This window comes from Schistocerca piceifrons, chromosome 9 (assembly GCF_021461385.2).
Source record: "Schistocerca piceifrons isolate TAMUIC-IGC-003096 chromosome 9, iqSchPice1.1, whole genome shotgun sequence".
Lineage (NCBI taxonomy): Eukaryota > Metazoa > Arthropoda > Insecta > Orthoptera > Acrididae > Schistocerca > Schistocerca piceifrons.
In genome coordinates this window covers 59,008,581-59,029,212 of record NC_060146.1, presented here as the reverse complement: position 1 = coordinate 59,029,212, position 20,632 = coordinate 59,008,581, and positions in this window count along the sequence as shown.

The following is a 20,632-nucleotide window of genomic DNA, read 5'->3' as shown; positions in this document are numbered from 1 at the left end:
ATGGGGCACGCAGGTTCCACCAAAGCACCTTATTCTGCAGTCGCTGGAGGGTCTGCATTCAGGAGGCACTAATGGTGGCTCACGCAGTGGAGCCATAGGTGAGGGAAGGGTGGACAACCATCCACTACAGTCGGACCTTGGTTTCTAGGTACAGTCCCCTGCTGTTGAATATGGAGTACAACGATTTTTTCAGCTTCTGTCCATTTTGGGTGACGTATTCTGCATGTCTATTGAAGAGTTTCTTTATCCTTCTGGGCACCTACATATTTGGTATTAGGGCACCATGAGACCCGGACGCCTGCAATAGTAAGTGATGTGGTAGCGGAAGATTGGGCGCCATTTGGTGCAATAAACGCCAATAATTTTGGCGACATTGAGGGCTATCTTGTTTGAACGACACCACGTCACTGTCGTATCCACCAGCCGCTGGAGACAAGCAATGACCTGGACCGTGTTGCGGCCGGTCCCATAGAGCGCCATATCATCGGCGTATTGCGCCAGGTGGCAGTGTGGAATGACTGGCATATCATTAACATAGATGTTGAAGATGGGGAGCAACAGCCTTGAGGGGTGCCCATCGACATGTGACGTAACCTCCCGTGCCTAGGTGCGGGCGTATATACACACATTAAAAAAAAAAAATTTTGCAGCACCTCGGTTCCGAGAGTTCCGGAATCTGTACAGGAAATTGGAATAGAGATCAACATAAAAATCAGTTCCGCCCTTTTTATTGCTCATGAAAACCACACGTTGCATGTTTTATCACCATACAGGGAGACCTTCACAGATGGTGGTCCAGATTGCTGTACACACCGGTACCTCTAATAACCAGTAGCACGTCGCGCATTGATGCATGCCTGTATTCATCGTGGCATACTATTCACAATTTCATCAAGGCCCTGTTACTCCAGATTGTCCCACTCCTCAACGGCGATTCGGCTTAGATCCCTCAGAGTTGTTGGTGAGTCTTGTCCTCCATAAACAGCCCTTTCCAATGTATCCCAGGCATTCTCGATAGCATTCATGTCTGGAGAACATGCTGGCCGCTCTATTCGAGCGATGTCGTTATTCTGAAGGAACTCATTCACAAGATGTGCACGATAGGGGCGCGAATTGTGGTCCGTGAAGACGAATGCCTCGCCAATATACTGCCGATATGGTTGAACTATCGGTCGGAGGATGGCATTCACGAATCGTACAGCCATTACGGCGCCTTACAAGACCACCAGCGGCGTAAGTCAGCCCCACATAATGCCACCCCAAAACAGCAGGGAATCGCCACCCTGCTGCACTCGCTGGACAGTGTGTCTAAGGCGTTCAGCCTGACTGGGTTGCCTCCAAACGCGTCTCCGACGATTGTCTGGTTGAAGGCACATGCGACACTCATCTGTAAAGAGAACGTAATGCCAATCCTGAGCGGTCCATTCGGCATGTTGTTGGACCCATCTGTACCGCGCTGCGTGATGTCGTGGTTACAAAGATGGACCACGCCATGGACGTCGGAAGTGAAGTTGCGCATCATGCAGCGTGTTGCACACAGTTGACTCGTAACACGACGTCCTGTGGCTGCACGAAAAGTATTATTCTACATGATGGCGCTGCTGTCAGGGTTCTTCCGAACCATAATCCGCAGGTAGCGGTCATCTACTGCAGTAGTAGCGCTTGGCCTGCCTGTGGGAGGCATGTCATCGACAGTTCCTGTTCCTCTGTATCTCCTCCATGTCCTAACAACATCGCTTTGGTGCACTACGAGATGCCTGGACACTTCCCTTGGTGAGAGTCGTTTCTGGCACAAACAATGCGGACGCAATGAAACCGTGGTATTGTCCGTCTAGGCATGGTTGAACTACAGACAACACGAGCCGGGTACCTCCTTCCTGGTGGAATAACTGCAACTGATCGGCTGTCGGACCTGCTCCGTCTAATAGGCACTGCTCATGCATGGTTGTTTACATATCTGGACGGATTAGTGACAACTCTGAACACTCAGAGGGACTGTGTCTGTGATACAATGTCCACAGTCAACGTCTATTTTCATAAGCTCTGGGAACTGCGGTGATGGCAAACTTTTTTGATGTGTGTAGTGTGCCCGCTCGAGAATACATTGCTGACTGTGTCCCCTTACATCGTGTGCGGAAGAAAGTAGAACTGTAGATACCTCGACCTGTGCTGGCACAAGTGGGGCGCCTGGTGGCTGCCGAAGAGAGTGCGTACCACAGGAGACAGGCAAAGCTAGCCCCTGCTCGCTATGGGGCCCGCTTTACATTTCAGTTCCGCGGGTGGCCGGGTTTGCAGGCGCTCAACGTAGAGACATTACGCAGTGCGGAAGGTGGAACTCTCCTATTCCTCTAATGCTTCGATGTTCGCAAAGAGCACTACTGGTGTTACTCGCCTTGGCTGATTCTAACTGTAACGCGCACTGAAGCTTGTGCTTCAGGCCTACATCGCCGTACCAGTACCGGAGCCTAACGCCAAGTCATGGCCCCAACACGATGTAATGCCACTTCCTCGGACGAGAAATAAAAATCAAAAATTAGCTCTCAATACCCTAAAGATTTCCCCCCCCCCCTCTCCCAAGTCCCAAATTCCCAGAAAAGTGAATAAGCGAACGAAGTTCCATTTATCACTATTATTAGGACAATAACAAGTATTTAAATCAGGAATCTAAGACTTGACAATTTAGCAGTCTACGAAAGAAAGATTAAATTTCAGTTAAATTAAAATCAAAATCATAATAAATCGCAAAATTAGCATAAATTAACATTCGCAAGGTAGAACCAACGATCCCAAAGAATACTCCGTATGATTACTCTTTGCGAATCGTAATGACTAAGTATAATTCAATGCATTGTCACTACGTTACGAGAGTTAGCCGAAGCTTATTTGAATGCTCGTACATGTAGGCGCTCTTAGATTGTTTTTGAGATTGAATAATTGCGATCTATTATGACGCAGTAATACGATCTTCTGACTTCAAATATCACGAAATTAGAATTCGAACGGAGGACTTTTACCTACTAGAATAAAGTGAACTTTTAACTAGATAATTGAACTAAACATTACTTAGACAGTGATTTAGGCAATGAACACTGTTAGACAAGTTTAATTCATAATAGCCAGTGGTTTATGGAACTTCAGTAGTAGGTCCGAAGCATATAATTTAAATCCCCCCAACACCTGGGAAAGTTTTCTTCTTAAGGCTAGGTTAGGAAGTGACTGATATTGTGCAATAAAACTCCCTCTCGTGCCAAGTCGTGCGTTATTGACATGAAACTCCGCAGCGATAATATTTGACTGTAGCACTCGGCGCTTGTGTAGAATCTTTGACTCAAATAACAAGCCCACTGTTACGATTTCTTAGATACTTGAAATTACGACCAGTTTGTAGAGAATTTGTTGTGGATGTGACTGTAATGGTTTTGTCATTAATATTTCATCATTAATCAGTTAAACATCGATTACGAACCATTAATTACGATTCTTGGTGAAGTAAATATCTCACGCGCGTCGACATTTCGGTTCAGCACTGTTATTTTGTGTAACATCGTCTTCGTAACTTGATAACGATCTCAACACTCTACCGACTGTCGCCGAATTTTAGCCGAGGCCAAGTACAAATCAAACCAAATCATCAAGAAGAAGAGGCGTTATACAGAACGGCGCCCTAAACGTGGGGCCCGAACAAGACAACGGACAAGAAAAGAAGTTACAAAACGCCGCCCTAAACCAGCGGCTCGAACAAGAAGACATATTCAAGCGTCCGGTTATAAAAAAACCTGACGTCCTAAACGAATTATACTACAACGCAAGATCGGTGTGTGCGGCTTATTTTGCGTCACGTTCTTCACCGACGCAGATCTTCGAGCCGACGTCGCAGGACGCAGCCGGCACCAACCTATAGCGACGCGCCGACTACGAGAGCGATGCCGTGCGACGCCGTGAAGATCGGGAGGGGGGGGGGGGGCGCTGAGGCTGCCTAAAGCTGACTTCGCGTGTGTCGTCTCTACTCAACCCAACAACAAACAGTAAAGTACTCTACAACTCAGGTTAGTTAATAGTAGATGAACTCTTGTTTTGTGTGTGGTGTAACATTGGAACCTTTGTACCATTGAGTATTTGTAAGATCCGGTGGGCACCTACATAGACAACTGAATAACTATTACTAGATAAATAGGTTTTGTAAACTGGTAGTTGTCGAGTATTAATCAAGATGTTTAGAAGAACTAAGAAAAGTAGATTAGAACCTGACAACTACTAACAACGCAAGTCCTTCAATGCACCATCTGAACATCATTCCTATAAAGTTGGGTACGGTAAATACATTGCCAGCTTTTTTTAATATTGTTCCAGGATGAACGGTTCTAATCTTCTAAAGAGATTATCATCAGGTCAACGTTACTTGATGACACTAGAAATCACCGGCGTGGAGTAGGCGCATCCATGCTGGGGAGGAGGACGCTGTGCGACCGTCACTGTGTTTACTAAAAAAAATACTTTTCCTTCCTCACTGACTCAAGTACGGAAAGTTTCATTATAACCAAGATGGATCTCTGCTTTCGGCAGAAAAAGTTGCATATCGAAATTTCGCTATAAGATCCCGCCGCAGTGGAAAATATTTTTATTTTAATAAATGGCTCTGAGCACTATGGGACTTAACATCTGAGGTCATGAGTCCTCTGTAACTTAGAACTACTTAAACGTAACTAACCTAAGGACATCACATACGTCCATGCCCGAGGCAGGATTCGAACCTGCGACCGTAGCGGTCGCGTGGTTCCAGACTGAAGCGCCTAGAACCGAATGGCCACCACGGCCGGCTAGTGGTTGTATACGATTGCCAAATAAGGAGCTATTACATCAGCATATTCTGAAATGAATGTAACTGGTATACAATTCGGACCGGAAGACTGGACTTTATTAAATGATTTGAACTGTTTCGACACATCGACAATACCTGTTTCGAAGATACGTACGTTGGCAGCAGTTATTTATTTGCGTTCTGCTATATTTGCTTCCTTTTTATTTGGAGAAGGAATTTCTGAAAACCGTATTTAGTACTTCCACTTTAGTGGCATTGTTTTCGCTAACACTGCCATCATTGTTGCTCAGTTGAAGGTATTCATTCTACCTTTCCGCTGGTGTGCTTTACGTACGACCAGAATCTCTTAGACTTTCTGTCAGATTTCGCGACGGAGATTCGTTCTGGAAACCATTAACAGCATCCAGCATTGAAATCGGTGTCAAATTCCGAGCTTCTGTGAAACTTCACCAGTTTCTGTGACTATACGTTCTTTTCGTTGCTTCTGCGACAGTGTTCGGACCTGTCTGGTATATTTTGCGGGGTGAGTGCCATCTCTCACTATTTTTTTGGTGTAAGTCTCGGAATTCATGTAGATACTGTTTCTTTAAATTCAAACCGCATCTTGTTTATGCTTACATAGTTCGAAAGAAGTGTAGACTGTCTCTTAGGAAGGTGTTAGTAAACTTTAACTGCATATATTTAACTACATATATTTTGCTGTTGTTTTTCGTGAGTGTAGATGTTACGTTATTAAATCTTGCGACAGCGACTTTATGCTCACTAATACCTTTATCCGTTGCGATGGCCCCTATTTGTTAAGTACTGTCTGTTGTTAAGAGGCCAAATATATTTCCCATCCTTTACAATTCTAGTGAGCTTCTGAAGTAATTGCTCAAAATAATTCTCTGAGGAAGCATTTAGCAAAATTTCGGACGAAGTTTTATGGTTTTCACCGGCTTTAAACATGTATTTTCGCCAACATAACGGGGGTAGATTAAAGTCAGCACCTATATGAGATGATACTTAAATTTTCGTTGAACCTTTCAGCAACTGTACCATCCGAGTCAGAGGGCTGGTAAAAGGAAACAACTATTTATTTATTCTGGCTGTCATGTATAACCTCTACCCATACTAACAGCAAGTTGTTGTTGTTGTTGTGGTCTTCAATCCTGAGACTGGTTTGATGCAGCTCTCCATGCTACTCTATCCTGTGGAAGCTTTTTCATCTCCCAGTACCTACTGCAGCCTACATCCTTCTGAATCTGCTTAGTGTATTCATCTCTTGGTCCCCCTCTACGATTTTTACCCTCCACGCTGCCCTCCAATACTAAATTGGTGATCCCTTGATGCCTCAGAACATGTCCTACCAACCGATCCCTTCTTCTGGTCAAGTTGTGCCACAAACTTCTCTTCTCCCCAATCCTATTCAATACTTCCTCATTAGTTATGTGATCTACCCATCTAATCTTCAGCATTCTTCTGTAGCACCACATTTCGAAAGCTTCTATTCTCTTCTTGTCCAAACTATTTATCGTCCATGTTTCACTTCCATACATGGCTACACTCCATACAAATACTTTCAGAAATGACTTCCTGACACTTAAATCAATACTGGATGTTAAGAAATTTCTCTTCTTCAGAAACGCTTTCCTTGCCATTGCCAGCCTACATTTTATATCCTCTCTACTTCGACCATCATCAGTTATTTTGCTCCCCAAATAGCAAAACTCCTTTACTACTTTAAGTGCCTCATTTCCTAATCTAATTCCCTCAGCATCACGCGACTTAATTCGACTACATTCCATTATCCTTGTTTTGCTTTTGTTGATGTTCATCTTATATCCTCCTTTCAAGACACTGTCCATTCCATTCAACTGCTCTTCCAAGTCCTTTACTGTCTCTGACAGAATTACAATGTCATCGGCGAACCTCAAAGTTTTTATTTCTTCTCCATGAATTTTAATACCTACTCCGAATTTTTCTTTTGTTTCCTTTACTGCTTGCTCAATATACAGATTGAACAACATCGGGGAGAGGCTGCAACCCTGTCTTACTCCCTTCCCAACCACTGCTTCCCTTTCATGTCCCTCGACTCTTATAACTGCCATCTGGTTTCTGTACAAATTGTAAATAGTAAGTAACTGCTTCAATCTCGATACAAGATAAACTTCTTCTATCAGCAAAAAATATGCCACCACTAAACGTGTTTAGCTTGTCGCATCTAAACACAGCTAGATCCTTTCTAAAGATTTCGGCTGAACAAATTTCCGGCTTTAGCCTGCTTTCATACCAAGAAAGATTTGAGCTTCAAAGCTTTGTATTAACGTTTAGAACTCTGGTTCTTTCCAAACACAGATGCGACAATTAATTATTAGCCTATAATATCTGTGGTTCGTAGGTCTACCTTTCCTGGGTCTGACCTGCATCCATTGAGACTAAAGTCCTTGTTGCTATTGCTGAGACCCTCCGACACAAAAATGAGACGTCCAGTCCGCTCGGTACACCCCCGCTATAAGTGTAGCCCCCTCCTGTGTACAACGAAGTCCTGACCTGTTATTTGGATCCAGATTCTCCACTGGCCTATCGCGCAAGCCAAGGAATCTTCAGCCTTCATGGTTGTCGAATCGTCTGGGTCTCTGGTTCAGACCCTCCGCTCGGTCCTGTACCAAAGGTCCTCAATCGGTCCTATCGACGATATTACGGTTGGTGAACTCTGCCTTCAGATCACAAGCGAGATAGGCAATTTTTGTCAGTTCAGATAACTTTGGAAACCAGAGATAATCTCTTCCAACCCAAAGCAGCACAAATTTATATCGACATGAGCCACCACCTGCAGTTGGCTGCAACCTGTGCTCTTCAAGATATCTAGGAGGACCCATTACATATCTGGGATGACATCCGAGGGTATGCACACCGAGTGTACACTGGATTTCTTCCCCTCCCCGGCAGCCATGTCCCTAATGGGCTCAATTACACACGTAACGTTGGAGCTGAAAACTATCGGTAAGACCAACCTTTGTGAATGCTTGGAGCTTGCGGAACAAAAGGCTTCTTCTGAAACAGGACAAGTGACTTCACCTGGCTCAGGATGTTTATCGCTGACATACGGTGCCTGAAACCTGTCTGTCAGACGAGTTTGGGAGTCGTTTTTATCGGCCCCCTGGAATGTCTTTAGCTGACTGCCACATCTTGGAATGACCTCCCCTTCCATCACTCATCCAGCAAACAGACCCCAACCTGCATAGGTAGGAATGATCATCAAAATAAAATAAGAGAAATCAGAGCTCGAACAGAAAGGTTTAGGTGTTAGTTTTTCCCACGCGCTGTTCGGGAGTGGAATGGTAGAGAGATAGGATGATTGTGGTTCGATGAACCCTCTGTCAAGCACTTAAATGTGAATTGCAGAGTAATCATGTTGATTTAGATGTAGATGTAGAAGGTGACACATCCTACCGGGGTAACATACATCAAGGGCTGATGTGATCAAACAGCCAAATGTTCGTCACACACTGACACTTAGCTCCAGTCGTGTGGAGTTTTCACTGTTTGTGACATGTTGAAATATAAGGCGCTATCAGCAAATTTCGAGGGTAGCTCTGTTTGCAAGAGTACGTTATTTCCGTATTTACGTTTACACGCGTATCACCCTGAAAGCAGTCACCTCATCCACCAACACGGAGCTGCCAGCGTTTCTGCCAACGATGAAATGTGTTTCGATATCTTCTTCTCTGGCGCGTTGCGTATCCGGCACTGTCGATAGCGACTTGTATTTCTGTTTCCGTCTGGTTCGGCATGCGCAGGCGCTGAGGCGGCTGCTGCCCTCTGGAGCGTTTTTCGCGGGGGGCCGCGCGCGGCCGGCTCGGCAGTTGAATTCGCACCGAGATGGTGGTATTTTGCCTTCCGCCCCGGCACGGAGGTGTGGTCTCGTTGTTGGCTGGCCCTGTTGATTTGGCCGTTGGGCGGTGTGGCGTGTTGGTGACGTGCTGTAGGGGACAACTGATGAATCCCTGCACGCGATCGCTCGAGGTTCTCCGCCTCTGAAAAGGGTGCCACGATATCGCTTGGGTTTCCGCACCCAGGAGTTGTAAGGACTGCAGGGCAGGCTTTCTGTGTGTTTGCTCTGTCCGGTCTGCGTGGTGGGGTTCGTTCCACCTTACTTCACCTTACTTCAGCTGTTGTTTATATTCTCTGCGTGATTCCGTTTTAGCCGCAGTCTGGGTGTCGAGTTTTCTGCTGGTGTGTACCCGGTCGTCGCCCCCGTTTTCCCGCCCGGGGGGGCAGCCGTATCTGTTGGTGGGAATTATTTGGCAGCGTGTGTTTTGCGTGGACCCGGTGTGCTCACGCTCCCTGATTCTGAGTTGAAATCACTGTGGCCAGGCTGGCTCGGTTGCTGGAGTGTGTGTTATTGGTTTTCTGGCTTGCTGGGGACTGCGCGCGCGCCTGTTCCGTTTGTGATGTTGCTGCAGTCTGATATTTTTGTGTGTGCTTGTTAAGTTGCTAGCAATTGCTTTTATCCTTGTGCTTACTTATTTTTATTTAAATTGCTGGGCATTGTCATTTGTCTGTTCTTTTAGCTTTATTTATTTGTAGTGTCAATTAAGCATAAGACGATGTCCAAGGTGCTAGCAATTGATTTTAGCCTCGTGTGTACTTAATCCTATTTAAATTCTTGGGCATTGCCATTTGCTTGTTCTTTTACTCTTATTTATTTGTTGTGCCAGTTAGCCCTAAGATGATGTCAGACCTTAGTATCTGTCAACCTTATTTTGGCTACTAGCGCTCAGGTGCAATATTGCCGGGCCTATCCCGGATTTCTCATTAATTGAGAGCCTTATGTACTGTATTTTTTAGTAGTAGGTTTGGCAAGTGCACTTGCGTATTGTATTTATTGTGTTCCCCCCCTTCTTCCTCCTTCGTGTAAACTGATTTTGGCAAGATTGCTAGGTGGCCTGTCTTATTACCTATGTAAGCTTGCCGGCTACTGTAGTCGTAACATGTTCTGACCGGCAAGCGGCCCATGTTGGCGAGAGTTTGAATGTGTTTTGCGCTGTTGATGTTGGGCCTTGCCGTACAGATATTTAGTCATGTACGTGTTGTTGTGTTAAGGATTTTAGGGCATTCTTAATTGAGATACCTGTTGGAAATTTTATCACTCTTTTAAAGAAGGTACAGGAAGGAGTAACTTCAACTGAAAATTTAATTGTAAATTATACATTTGTGCTTCACATTTAAAAATTTAACGGTATTAGGTGAAAGTTTGTAGTTTAATGCACAATGATTATTTGTTAATGTATCCAATCGTAAACAGTTTTGAAGTTTCTCTGTTCACCTGTGGTATATAACATTTTTATTACCTCATATTGTAAGCAGTTTGTTTTGTTTGCGCCACTGTAATTTGTAAGCCACAGTGTAATTTATTACAATTAATTAATTGTTTTGGGGAAATAAACCTGGAATTGTATGTCCCCTTTTCATTAACCGAATCCCATCCAAATCGTCCGCTCTGTATCTCTAGCAACTTCTGCAGTGCGTGCTGGATGTCTGTGAAGGTGGCCTAACAGCAATCTTCAGCTTTGGAAAAACAGCGAAGTAGGGTGGGTTTTGAAATGCGGAAACATTGTTTCTGGTGAGAAACTCACGTGTGAAGAGAGGTAGGGGACAGGGTGAATTGCCATCGTGAAACAGCCAGTTTCTCGCAAGCGACGCTTTTGGCGCATGCCATCCGCCCCTGACGCCATAATACACTGAAGACCCAAAGTACACCTGTTTTACATCCTGTAGGGTCCAGTGAGCATGGAGAAGTGCCGCAACACGATGTGGCATGGAATCAAATAATGTCTGAAGAAGTGCTGGAGGGAGCTGACACCATGAACCCTGCAGGGCTTTCCATAAACACGTGAGAGAACGAGGGGTGGAGATCTATTTTGAACAGCACGTTGCAAGGCATCCAAAAAATGGTTCAAATGGCTCTGAGCACTATGGGACTTAACTTCTGAGGTCATCAGTCTCCTAGAACTTAGAACTACGTAAACCTAACTAACCTAAGGACATCACAAACATCCATGCCCGAGGCAGGATTCGAACCTGCGACCGTAGCGGTCACGCGGTTCCAGACGGTAGCGCCTAGAACCGCACGGCCACATCGGCCGGCCAAGGCATCCAAAATATGCTCAATAATATATATACATCTTTGGAGTTTGGTGGCCAGCGGAAGTCAGAAGGGTGTTCCTGGAGCCATTTTGTAACAATTCTGGACGTGTGGGGTGTCGGACTGTCCTGCTGGAATTGCCCAATTCTGTAGGAATGCACAATTGACATGAATGGATGCAGATGACCAAATACGTTGCTTACGTACGTGTCATTGTCAGAGTCGTATCTAGACGTATCACGGGTCCCATATCACTCCAGTCGCACACGCCCTACGCCATTACGGAGCCTCCATCAGCTTGAGCAGTACCCTGCTGACATGGATTCATGAGGTTGTCACCATACCCGTACACGTCCATCCGTCCGATACAATTTGAAACGAGACTCGTCCTACCAGGTAACATGTTTCCAGTCCAATGCAGGTGTAGACTGGCCCAGGTGAGGCATCAAGGGTACACGAGTGGGCGTTCGCCTGCGATTGGCCATATAGATGATATTTCGTTGAATGGTTCGCACGCTGACACTTGCTGATGGCCCAGCACTGAAATCTGCAGCAATTTGCGGAAGGGTTGCCCTTCTGTCACGTTGAACGATTCTCTTCAGTCGTCGTTGGCCCTGCTCTTGCAGCATCTTTTTCCGGCTGCAGTGGTCTGAGATTTGATATTTTACCGGAATCCTGTTATCCACGGTACATTCGTGCAATGGTCATAAAGGAAAATGCCCCCTTCATCGCTACCTCGGAGATGCTGTGTGCCATAGCTCGTGCGCCGACTACAACACCACGTTCAAACTCCCGTAAATCTTGATAACATCCAATCGTAGCAAGAGTAACCTATCTAACAACAGTGCCAGACACTTGTCGTCTTAGATAGGTGTTACCGACCGGAGCGCAGTACTCTGCCTGTTTACATATCTCTGTATCTGAATACGCATGCCTATACCAATTTTTTTGGCGCTACAGTGACAGTATAACACGCTAGTGGTGTCCTTACTCCTGAGGACGAAACCCAGGATGGAACAAAGAATGTGAAAATCAATACCAGACAGTCCTCAAAAGCAACGACCAGGAAATCGCTGACGACCTACTACACACGCTTGATGTGGCTCGACGAGAACGATGGATGGAAACCGTTCAAGAACTAGATTTCAAAACGTCTAGTAGAAAAGCATGATCCTTCTTAAGAAAACTAAATGACGGCAATAAGAGCGTCCACAAAGAAACATCGATACGTCCAAACGAGATTGCCGCCCATATAGTGTCAACCTCTAGAAGTCTGCGGGGTAGAGCTCACACCCCTCAGATAAAGCATGAGCTCACAACGTTAAAATCTCTTTCCGATGACCAAACGGAATTTTCCCGTCCATTCTCGCCAGAAGACATAACTAGCGCTCTCAAAGACGTAAAATCGGGAAAAGCACCTGGATCTGATGGAGTCCATTCGGAGTTTCTTCTTAACTGCGGAAAATACGTGAAACGATGATTATCAGAATTCTTTACAGATATAACACACGGCACAGTCCATCAGCAAATTATCAAAAATAGTTGCTCTCCTAAAGCCAGAGAATCCGAGTAACGGACCAAAGAGCTACCGCCCAGTCGCATTATTGGGCTCTGTCTGTAAACTCCTGGAAATACACTCCTGGAAATTGAAATAAGAACACCGTGAATTCATTGTCCCAGGAAGGGGAAACTTTATTGACACATTCCTGGGGTCAGATACATCACATGATCACACTGACAGAACCACAGGCACATAGACACAGGCAACAGAGCATGCACAATGTCGGCACTAGTACAGTGTATATCCACCTTTCGCAGAAATGCAGGCTGCTATTCTCCCATGGAGACGATCGTAGAGATGCTGGATGTAGTCCTGTGGAACGGCTTGCCATGCCATTTCCACCTGGCGCCTCAGTTGGACCAGCGTTCGTGCCGGACGTGCAGACCGCGTGAGACGACGCTTCATCCAGTCCCAAACATGCTCAATGGGGGACAGATCCGGAGATCTTGCTGGCCAGGGTAGTTGACTTACACCTTCTAGAGCACGTTGGGTGGCACGGGATACGTGCGGACGTGCATTGTCCCGTTGGAACAGCAAGTTCCCTTGCCGGTCTAGGAATGGTAGAACGATGGGTTCGATGACGGTTTGGATGTACCGTGCACTATTCAGTGTCCCCTCGACGATCACCAGTGGTGTACGGCCAGTGTGGGAGATCGCTCCCCACACCATGATGCCGGGTGTTGGCCCTGTGTGCCTTGGTCGTATGCAGTCCTGATTGTGGCGCTCACCTGCACGGCGCCAAACACGTATACGACCATCATTGGCACCAAGGCAGAAGCGACTCTCATCGCTGAAGACGACACGTCTCCATTCGTCCCTCCATTCACGCCTGTCGCGACACCACTGGAGGCGGGCTGCACGATGTTGGGGCGTGAGCGGAAGACGGCCTAACGGTGTGCGGGACCGTAGCCCAGCTTCATGGAGACGGTTGCGAATGGTCCTCGCCGATACCCCAGGAGCAACAGTGTCCCTAATTTGCTGGGAAGTGGCGGTGCGGTCCCCTACGGCACTGCGTAGGGTCCTACGGTCTTGACGTGCATCCGTGCGTCGCTGCGGTCCGGTCCCAGGTCGACGGGCACGTGCACCTTCCGCCGACCACTGGCGACAACATCGATGTACTGTGGAGACCTCACGCCCCACGTGTTGAGTAATTCGGCGGTACGTCCACCCGGCCTCCCGCATGCCCACTATACGCCCTCGCTCAAAGTCCGTCAACTGCACATACGGTTCACGTCCACGCTGTTGCGACATGCTACCAGTGTTAAAGACTGCGATGGAGCTCCGTATGCCACGGCAAACTGGCTGACACTGACGGCGGCGGTGCACAAATGCTGCGCAGCTAGCGCCATTCGACGGCCAACACCGCGGTTCCTGCTGTGTCCGCTGTGCCGTGCGTGTGATCATTGCTTGTACAGCCCTCTCGCAGTGTCCGGAGCAAGTATGGTGGGTCTGACACACCGGTGTCAATGTGTTCTTTTTTCCATTTCCAGGAGTGTACTTCTTTATAACCGCATTGCCACCAAGATTCTGGAGTCAGTTCCCGTGGAGCAAGCCGGGTTCCGTCCTCCGCACAGCTGTACAGACCAGGTTATGCCACTAACTACATACATAGAGGCTGGGTACCAAAGGAAATTAAAAACATCAGCTGTTTTCATAGATCTGTCTGCTGCCTACGACACTGTCTGGAGACATGGCCTATTGTACGAATTCATGCAAACAATCCTTTGTCTGAGAACTACCAGACCTATGGATGCCATGCTTGCTGCCAGAACATTCCGAGTAGTAACAGGAGAACAGATAAGCGTCCAAAGAGCCCTGAACAACGGCCTACCACAGGGTTCCGTGTTGGCTCCCTACTGTTCAGCTTGTATACACGGTGTTACATAAAGGTACGGCCAAACTTTCAGGAAACATTCCTCACACACAAATAAAGAAAAGGTGTTATGTGGAAACGCTTAATTTCCATGTTAGAGTTTTGTCAGTATGTTCTTCCACCTACGCCCAATGGAGCACTTTATCATGATTTCATACGGGATACCCTACCTGTGCTGCTAGAACATGTGACTTTACAAGTACGACACAACATGTAGTTCATGCACGATGGAGCTCCTGCACATTTCAGTCGAAGTGTTCGTACGCTTCTCAACAATAGATTCGGTGACTGATGGATAGGTAGATGCGGACCAATTCCATGGCCTCCACGCTCTCCTGACCTCAACCCTTTCATTTATGGGGGCATTTGAAAGCTCTTGTCTACGCAACCCCGGTACCAAATGTAGAGACTTTTCGTGCTCGTATTGTGGACGGCTGTGATACAATACGCCATTCTCCAGGGCTGCATCAGCGCATCAGGGATTCCATGCGACGGAGGGTGGATGCATGTATCCTCGCTAACGGAGGACATTTTGAACATTTCCTGTAACAAAGTGAAGTCACGCTGGTACGTTCTGTTGCTGTGTTTCAATTCCGTGATTGATGTGATTTGAAGAGAAGTAATGAAATGAGCTCTAACATGGAAAGTAAGAGTTTCCGGACACATGTCCACATTATATATTTTCTTTCTTTGTGGGTGAAGAATGTTTGCTGAAAGTTTAGCAGTACCTTTTTGTAACACCCTGTATTGCCGATATGCTATCCACACCTTCCAGGTAGTTTGGGTACCCAGACGATTGGGTCTTGGCAACACGACACAACAACTTGAAATCTGAATTGGAGACATTAAGTACATAATTTCGTGAACGGATATTACAGCCAAATTCTACAAAAACCTAAACTAAGTGTTTCCGTCTCAATAATAAATTAGCAAGCAAAAGACGTTCGTATCGAGGGAAGCCAGCTCCGATCTAATGAGCATCCAAAGTACCTTGGAGTCACTTTGGACAGAGCGCTCACTTGTAAACGACATCTGGAAAGTACTGCAGACAAACTAGAGACGAGGAATAATACTCTCCAGAAGCTGTGGGGTACTACTTGGGGCTCCTTGGCTTACACGCTGCACGCGTCGGCACTCTGACTGGTCTACTCGACCGCGGAGTACTGCGCTCCGGTCTGGATGAACAGTGTTCACACAGAAACACACACACACACACACACACACACACACACACACACACACACACACACACACACACAAAATAAAATAAAAAATAAAAATCTACGTGCAGCTGCACAGCACGATGAGAATTCTCAGCGGAACCATGAGATCAACTCCATCACATTGGGTGCCAATTCTGTGCCACATACCACCTGCGGTCCTACGCTGGAAGAATACTCTTCTCCCGGAACACCCAGCTCCCTATTCACTGCGACGTTCCTAACCTGGCCGGCCGCGGTGGTCTCGCGGTTCTAGGCGCGCAGTCCGGAACCACGTGACTGCTACGGTCACAGGTTCGAATCCTGCCTCGGACATGGATGTGTGTGATGTCCTTAGGTTAGTTAGGTTTAAGTAGTTCTAAGTTCTAGGGGACTTATGACCACAGCTGTTGAGTCCCATAGTGCTCAGAGCCATTTTTGTTCCTAACCTGGGAAGAAACAGACTCCGGTCTAGACATCCAACAATGATAACAGCCAAGGAATTGCAAAGTATAAACGTAAATGCAATAAAGACCTGGAGGGAACAATGGCGAGAGGTGTGCCCTGAGTATTGTCAAGCCCTCCCCTGCAAACAGTGAGAGACCGCACGGCTACGAACTAACGCTTAAAATATGGTCACCCTTTAACAGAACACGCACAAATCACGGAAGCTGTGCAGATCCTCTTTACAAATGGGGAAACACACGAACTCCCAACTGTGACTGCGGAGCCGACAGACAGACCATCCGCCACATCGTCCAAGAGTGCCACAGAAGAGCACACAGTAGCAATTTCAGTAATTTTCTGACGGCAAAAGACGCCGCAAAAGACTTTATACATAATCTTGATGTTTGTATTTAATTGTATTGACCATATATTACACTGATGTTTGTATATGATTGTGTTGCCCATTATCTGTATGTTTTATACTTCTTATATAGCATGTTTTATTGTATTTTTATGTATATCTTTGTTTAAACATTTATAAGAAGCATAAAATGATGTGTATTGCCATAAGCGAAATAAATAAAAAAATATATAAAATGGCAAAGTGTCAAATCAAGGAACTGTGCAGAGCGCTTAGGCAATATATCGATTCTCTAGAACTTTTTTGCAGGGAGTTCAATTTAATTTTAATTAAATATTTTACCTAGGAAATATTTAAAACGCCCAGGTTTTTATAAATTCCGAAATGGACACAAGCATAGTAGAAAATTACAAAGAAATAACATGTTCAAAGTAGTTAAATAAATACGTGAAAATTATCAGTTTATTATGTCTGTCTGTAAACTGGCTTGCCCTAAGTAGATGAGTTTTAATAGTTTTTTTACAGCTACTAATATGTAATAAACAAATGAAGAAAAAACAGTTTTGAAACAATTATTATAATGTGTAACAAATAGTAATTGAATCTAAAATTTCAATTTTTATATACTTCGAAATAGTACTTCTCTTATACTTTATTTATTGCAGCAAGAAGAACTGAAAGACGTTTATAAACTACAAATAACTTTTCTTTTTACACACAAGTGCAATTGGCATTTGCTTTTTCACTGTCCTTGTCAGCCGCAGTAGGTTGCTGACTTGCAGCTGACCTGAGGGGCATCTGTTTTTCCATTAGAATACCTTTATGAGAAATTTACAGCATGCCATGAACTGTAACTGTGTACAACTGCTTTAGAATTCCTTCTTGTGTAACCAGTTATAAAAACCATCATTAATCACGTCAACTACAACAGCTAAAATGTTGCGAGCATCCCCATGACCTTTAGCAGTTTCAGGGTCTGAAACTCTAAATGCACATAGATTTGTAGCTAATAGTAACATTTTATTGGAGAGCACTTTCGTTTTCTTTGCTCGAGACTATATTTTTTGTTAAGTCTTGCTGACTAATAATGATTTTTTTGTCATTCATGCCAAGTGGGTGTGTAACATGTATACCAAATCTTTGTTTCACTACTTGAGTTGCATTCATACAGATGACAATGTAATGTTTACAGCAGAGACACTGGTGTATTACATTTGTAGATTTTAAACACTTACAATAAACAAACTCTTGTATCTAAGTTGGTTGAGTCGATGTCAACTGCACTCCAACCAAACTGGGTTGAAACTGTTACAATAATCATTTCTTTGTGTCGTAACTCTCAAAATACTTATATGCTCATACTTTGCCTTAAACGTATCTGACATTCTGTTAAATACCTTGGCAAAGTATTAATTAAGATGTATTTAATGTGCTGCCTAATCATTTTCGATGTTCTCCATATAGCTTTGGTTTTCCACAAAATTCTATATTTCACAGTTTGGTGGCGATACACATATAAATGGATGTCTGCGTAAGTTCCACATCTCTTTGTAAACCATCGGATCGAAATCTACCAAAATTGGTTACATTAATACTTACTGTCTGGGAAGAAATGCTGTTGGGGTAAGAACCACATAGCTTTTATAAGGGGTGAGTGTGGGGTTTAAAAGGATTCGTAATGCCTTACTTCTAGGCTGACCTGTACTGCTCTCATTTTGTGCAGGTAGCATTTAAATACATCCCAGCACAAATACTTACGCACTGGCGCGAGTAAACAGAGAGAGGTGAAGTAGGAGGTGTATGATGTGAGGGGAAGAATAAGATGTACAGAGAAACTGGGGACGGGAGTGGCACAGAGGAACGTGAAATGGACAGGGAGAGATGGGGTGAAGGAGATAAGACAGAAATGGTAGAAAAGCGATGGAGGGGGTAGGGAATGATGACACAGGGGAAGAGAGAGAGGGGCAGAAAGAGAGGGGTTTTAGGAGGGACACAGAGAGACAGGGAACCAAGAGTTGAAGAGTGGGATGGTAGAAATTGACGGCGAGAATGGGCTGAAGAGATGAACAGACAGAGTGGGAGTCGGAGATGGACATGGAGAGGGAGAGGAGAATAGTTGCTGAGAGAGGGGAGGAGAAGACATCTAGAGATAGGAAGAGGAGATGGTTAGAGAGGAATTCAGTAATTATATAAAATGTTGAAAACCATATTTTTTGCCGTTCAGTACAGTTAGGTAGACCCCCTGGCTAGCTGGGCAGTCTAATGCGCTGCTTCCCGAGCAGGAAGACGTGCTGACCCCGGCACGAACCCGCCCGGTGGATTAGTGTCGAGGTCCAGTGTACCAGCCAGCCTGTGGATGGTTTTTAAGGCGGTTTTCCATCTATCTCGACATATGCGGGCTGGTTCCCCTTATTCCGTCTCAGTTACACTATGTCATCGATTGCTGCGCAAAAACTTTCTCCACATATGCATAAACCATAATTACTCTACAATGCAAACATTTGGGGTTACCCTTGTCTGGTATGAGACGTTCCCTGGGGGCAGAGGGTCCACTAGGGGCCAAACCGCACAATAACCCTGTTTCGGTGTGGGGCGGCGGTGAGTTGGGTGGACTGCTGTGGCCTGTTGTGGGGTTGTGAATCACTGAGGGCTACGGAGGGACGAAGCCTCTCCGTCCTTTCTAGGTCCTCGGCTTAATACACACAATACACACAGGTAGAGAACGTGCAACTGGGCTGTGCAGCATGCACCATTTCAATCCTTTGGTAGTACCGATCACCGTAAACAAACTACTCAACCAGTTTCTGAGTTGCCATTACATTAAAATAGGACTAACTTTAAAAGAATAGAAATCTTACACCTCAGTAGCACCATGTTGCGGTCCTACGCAATTGCTGACATATTTCCGAGGTGTTGTGCACAAGGAATGGAGAATATTTAGTGTGGCCCGGCTGTACCCATCGTTGTCCTTGCCTGTCTCTGCTTCCCTCTCAATCTTAACCTTTATTTCCTACTTCTCTTGCCAACCTGTAGCACATCAAAAATATATAAGTACAGGCACAGTTAACACAAACATACACTAAGAGAAACACAAACATACAACAGAAGAACCCATGCTAACTTCAACAGTCGAAAGTACTCAAACAAGAAGACAACCTTTAAAGTGTTATACAGCGACCACAGCTGAATGAGCCACCAAACTTAACTCTGCTTGAAATAACTTTACAACAGTTCAGGAAATTTACAAACGAGAAACGAAATACTTACTAACTGTACAACAGCTTAATCGCAACAGCACTCGCCCATCACGTGGGTCGGAGTTAGACAGCAACTTCTGGTAAATGGCAGCAATCTTCTACATCCCGGGTAGCGGAACACATGTTACTTGATATAGTACTTTATTACAAATACAGCTTAGACGCCACTGCACTCTCAGTGACCTCCTAATAAACCGCAACACCAGAACGATACAAACTGGTTGGCTCCCTAGAGAAAAGCGGTAAACTCCTTGAAAGTACTTGGTACATCCACATCTACATCTGCATCTACATGTGTACTCTGCAAATTAAGTGCCTAGCAGAGTGTTCGTAGAACAACTTTCACAATAATTCCCTATGACAGCAACAGCCAACAGCGCGGAAAAAATAACACTGTATCTTTCAGTGCAAGCTCTGATTTCCCTGATTTTATTACGACGTTCGATTGTCTGTATGTACGTCGGCATCAACAAAATATTTTCGCATTCGGAGGAGAAAGTTGGTGATTGAAATTTCGTGAGAAGATTCCGCCACAAGGAAAAATGCCATCGTTTTAATTATGTCTACCTCAAACCCTGTATCATGTCAGCGACACTCTCTCACGTACATCATGACAATACAAGAGCTATTCGGAAAGTGAGGAACGATCGGTCATGCAATGGAACCCACTGAGAAAATCCGACGAAGCTAGTATGACCGTTGATAACATCAAGGTACTCTTTTCAGTTGTGAGCGCACTGTGAGCGAGTAAAGGTGCCTATAACAACGATGTCTCCCACCAAGTAGGAGGGCCCGCTGAGAGGCTTCGCCTTAATGAATGCAGCCCACCTAACACAACTGCCACACACTTCCTTCTTCACGGCAATTCTCAGCTGCTCTCCGCAGGGGCAGTGAAGACTCTCCTGCAGCCTTTTCGATGGGAAGTGTTCGGTCACCCACAACACATCCCTAATTGTCTCGTCCTGAGTATCATCTCTGTTCACAT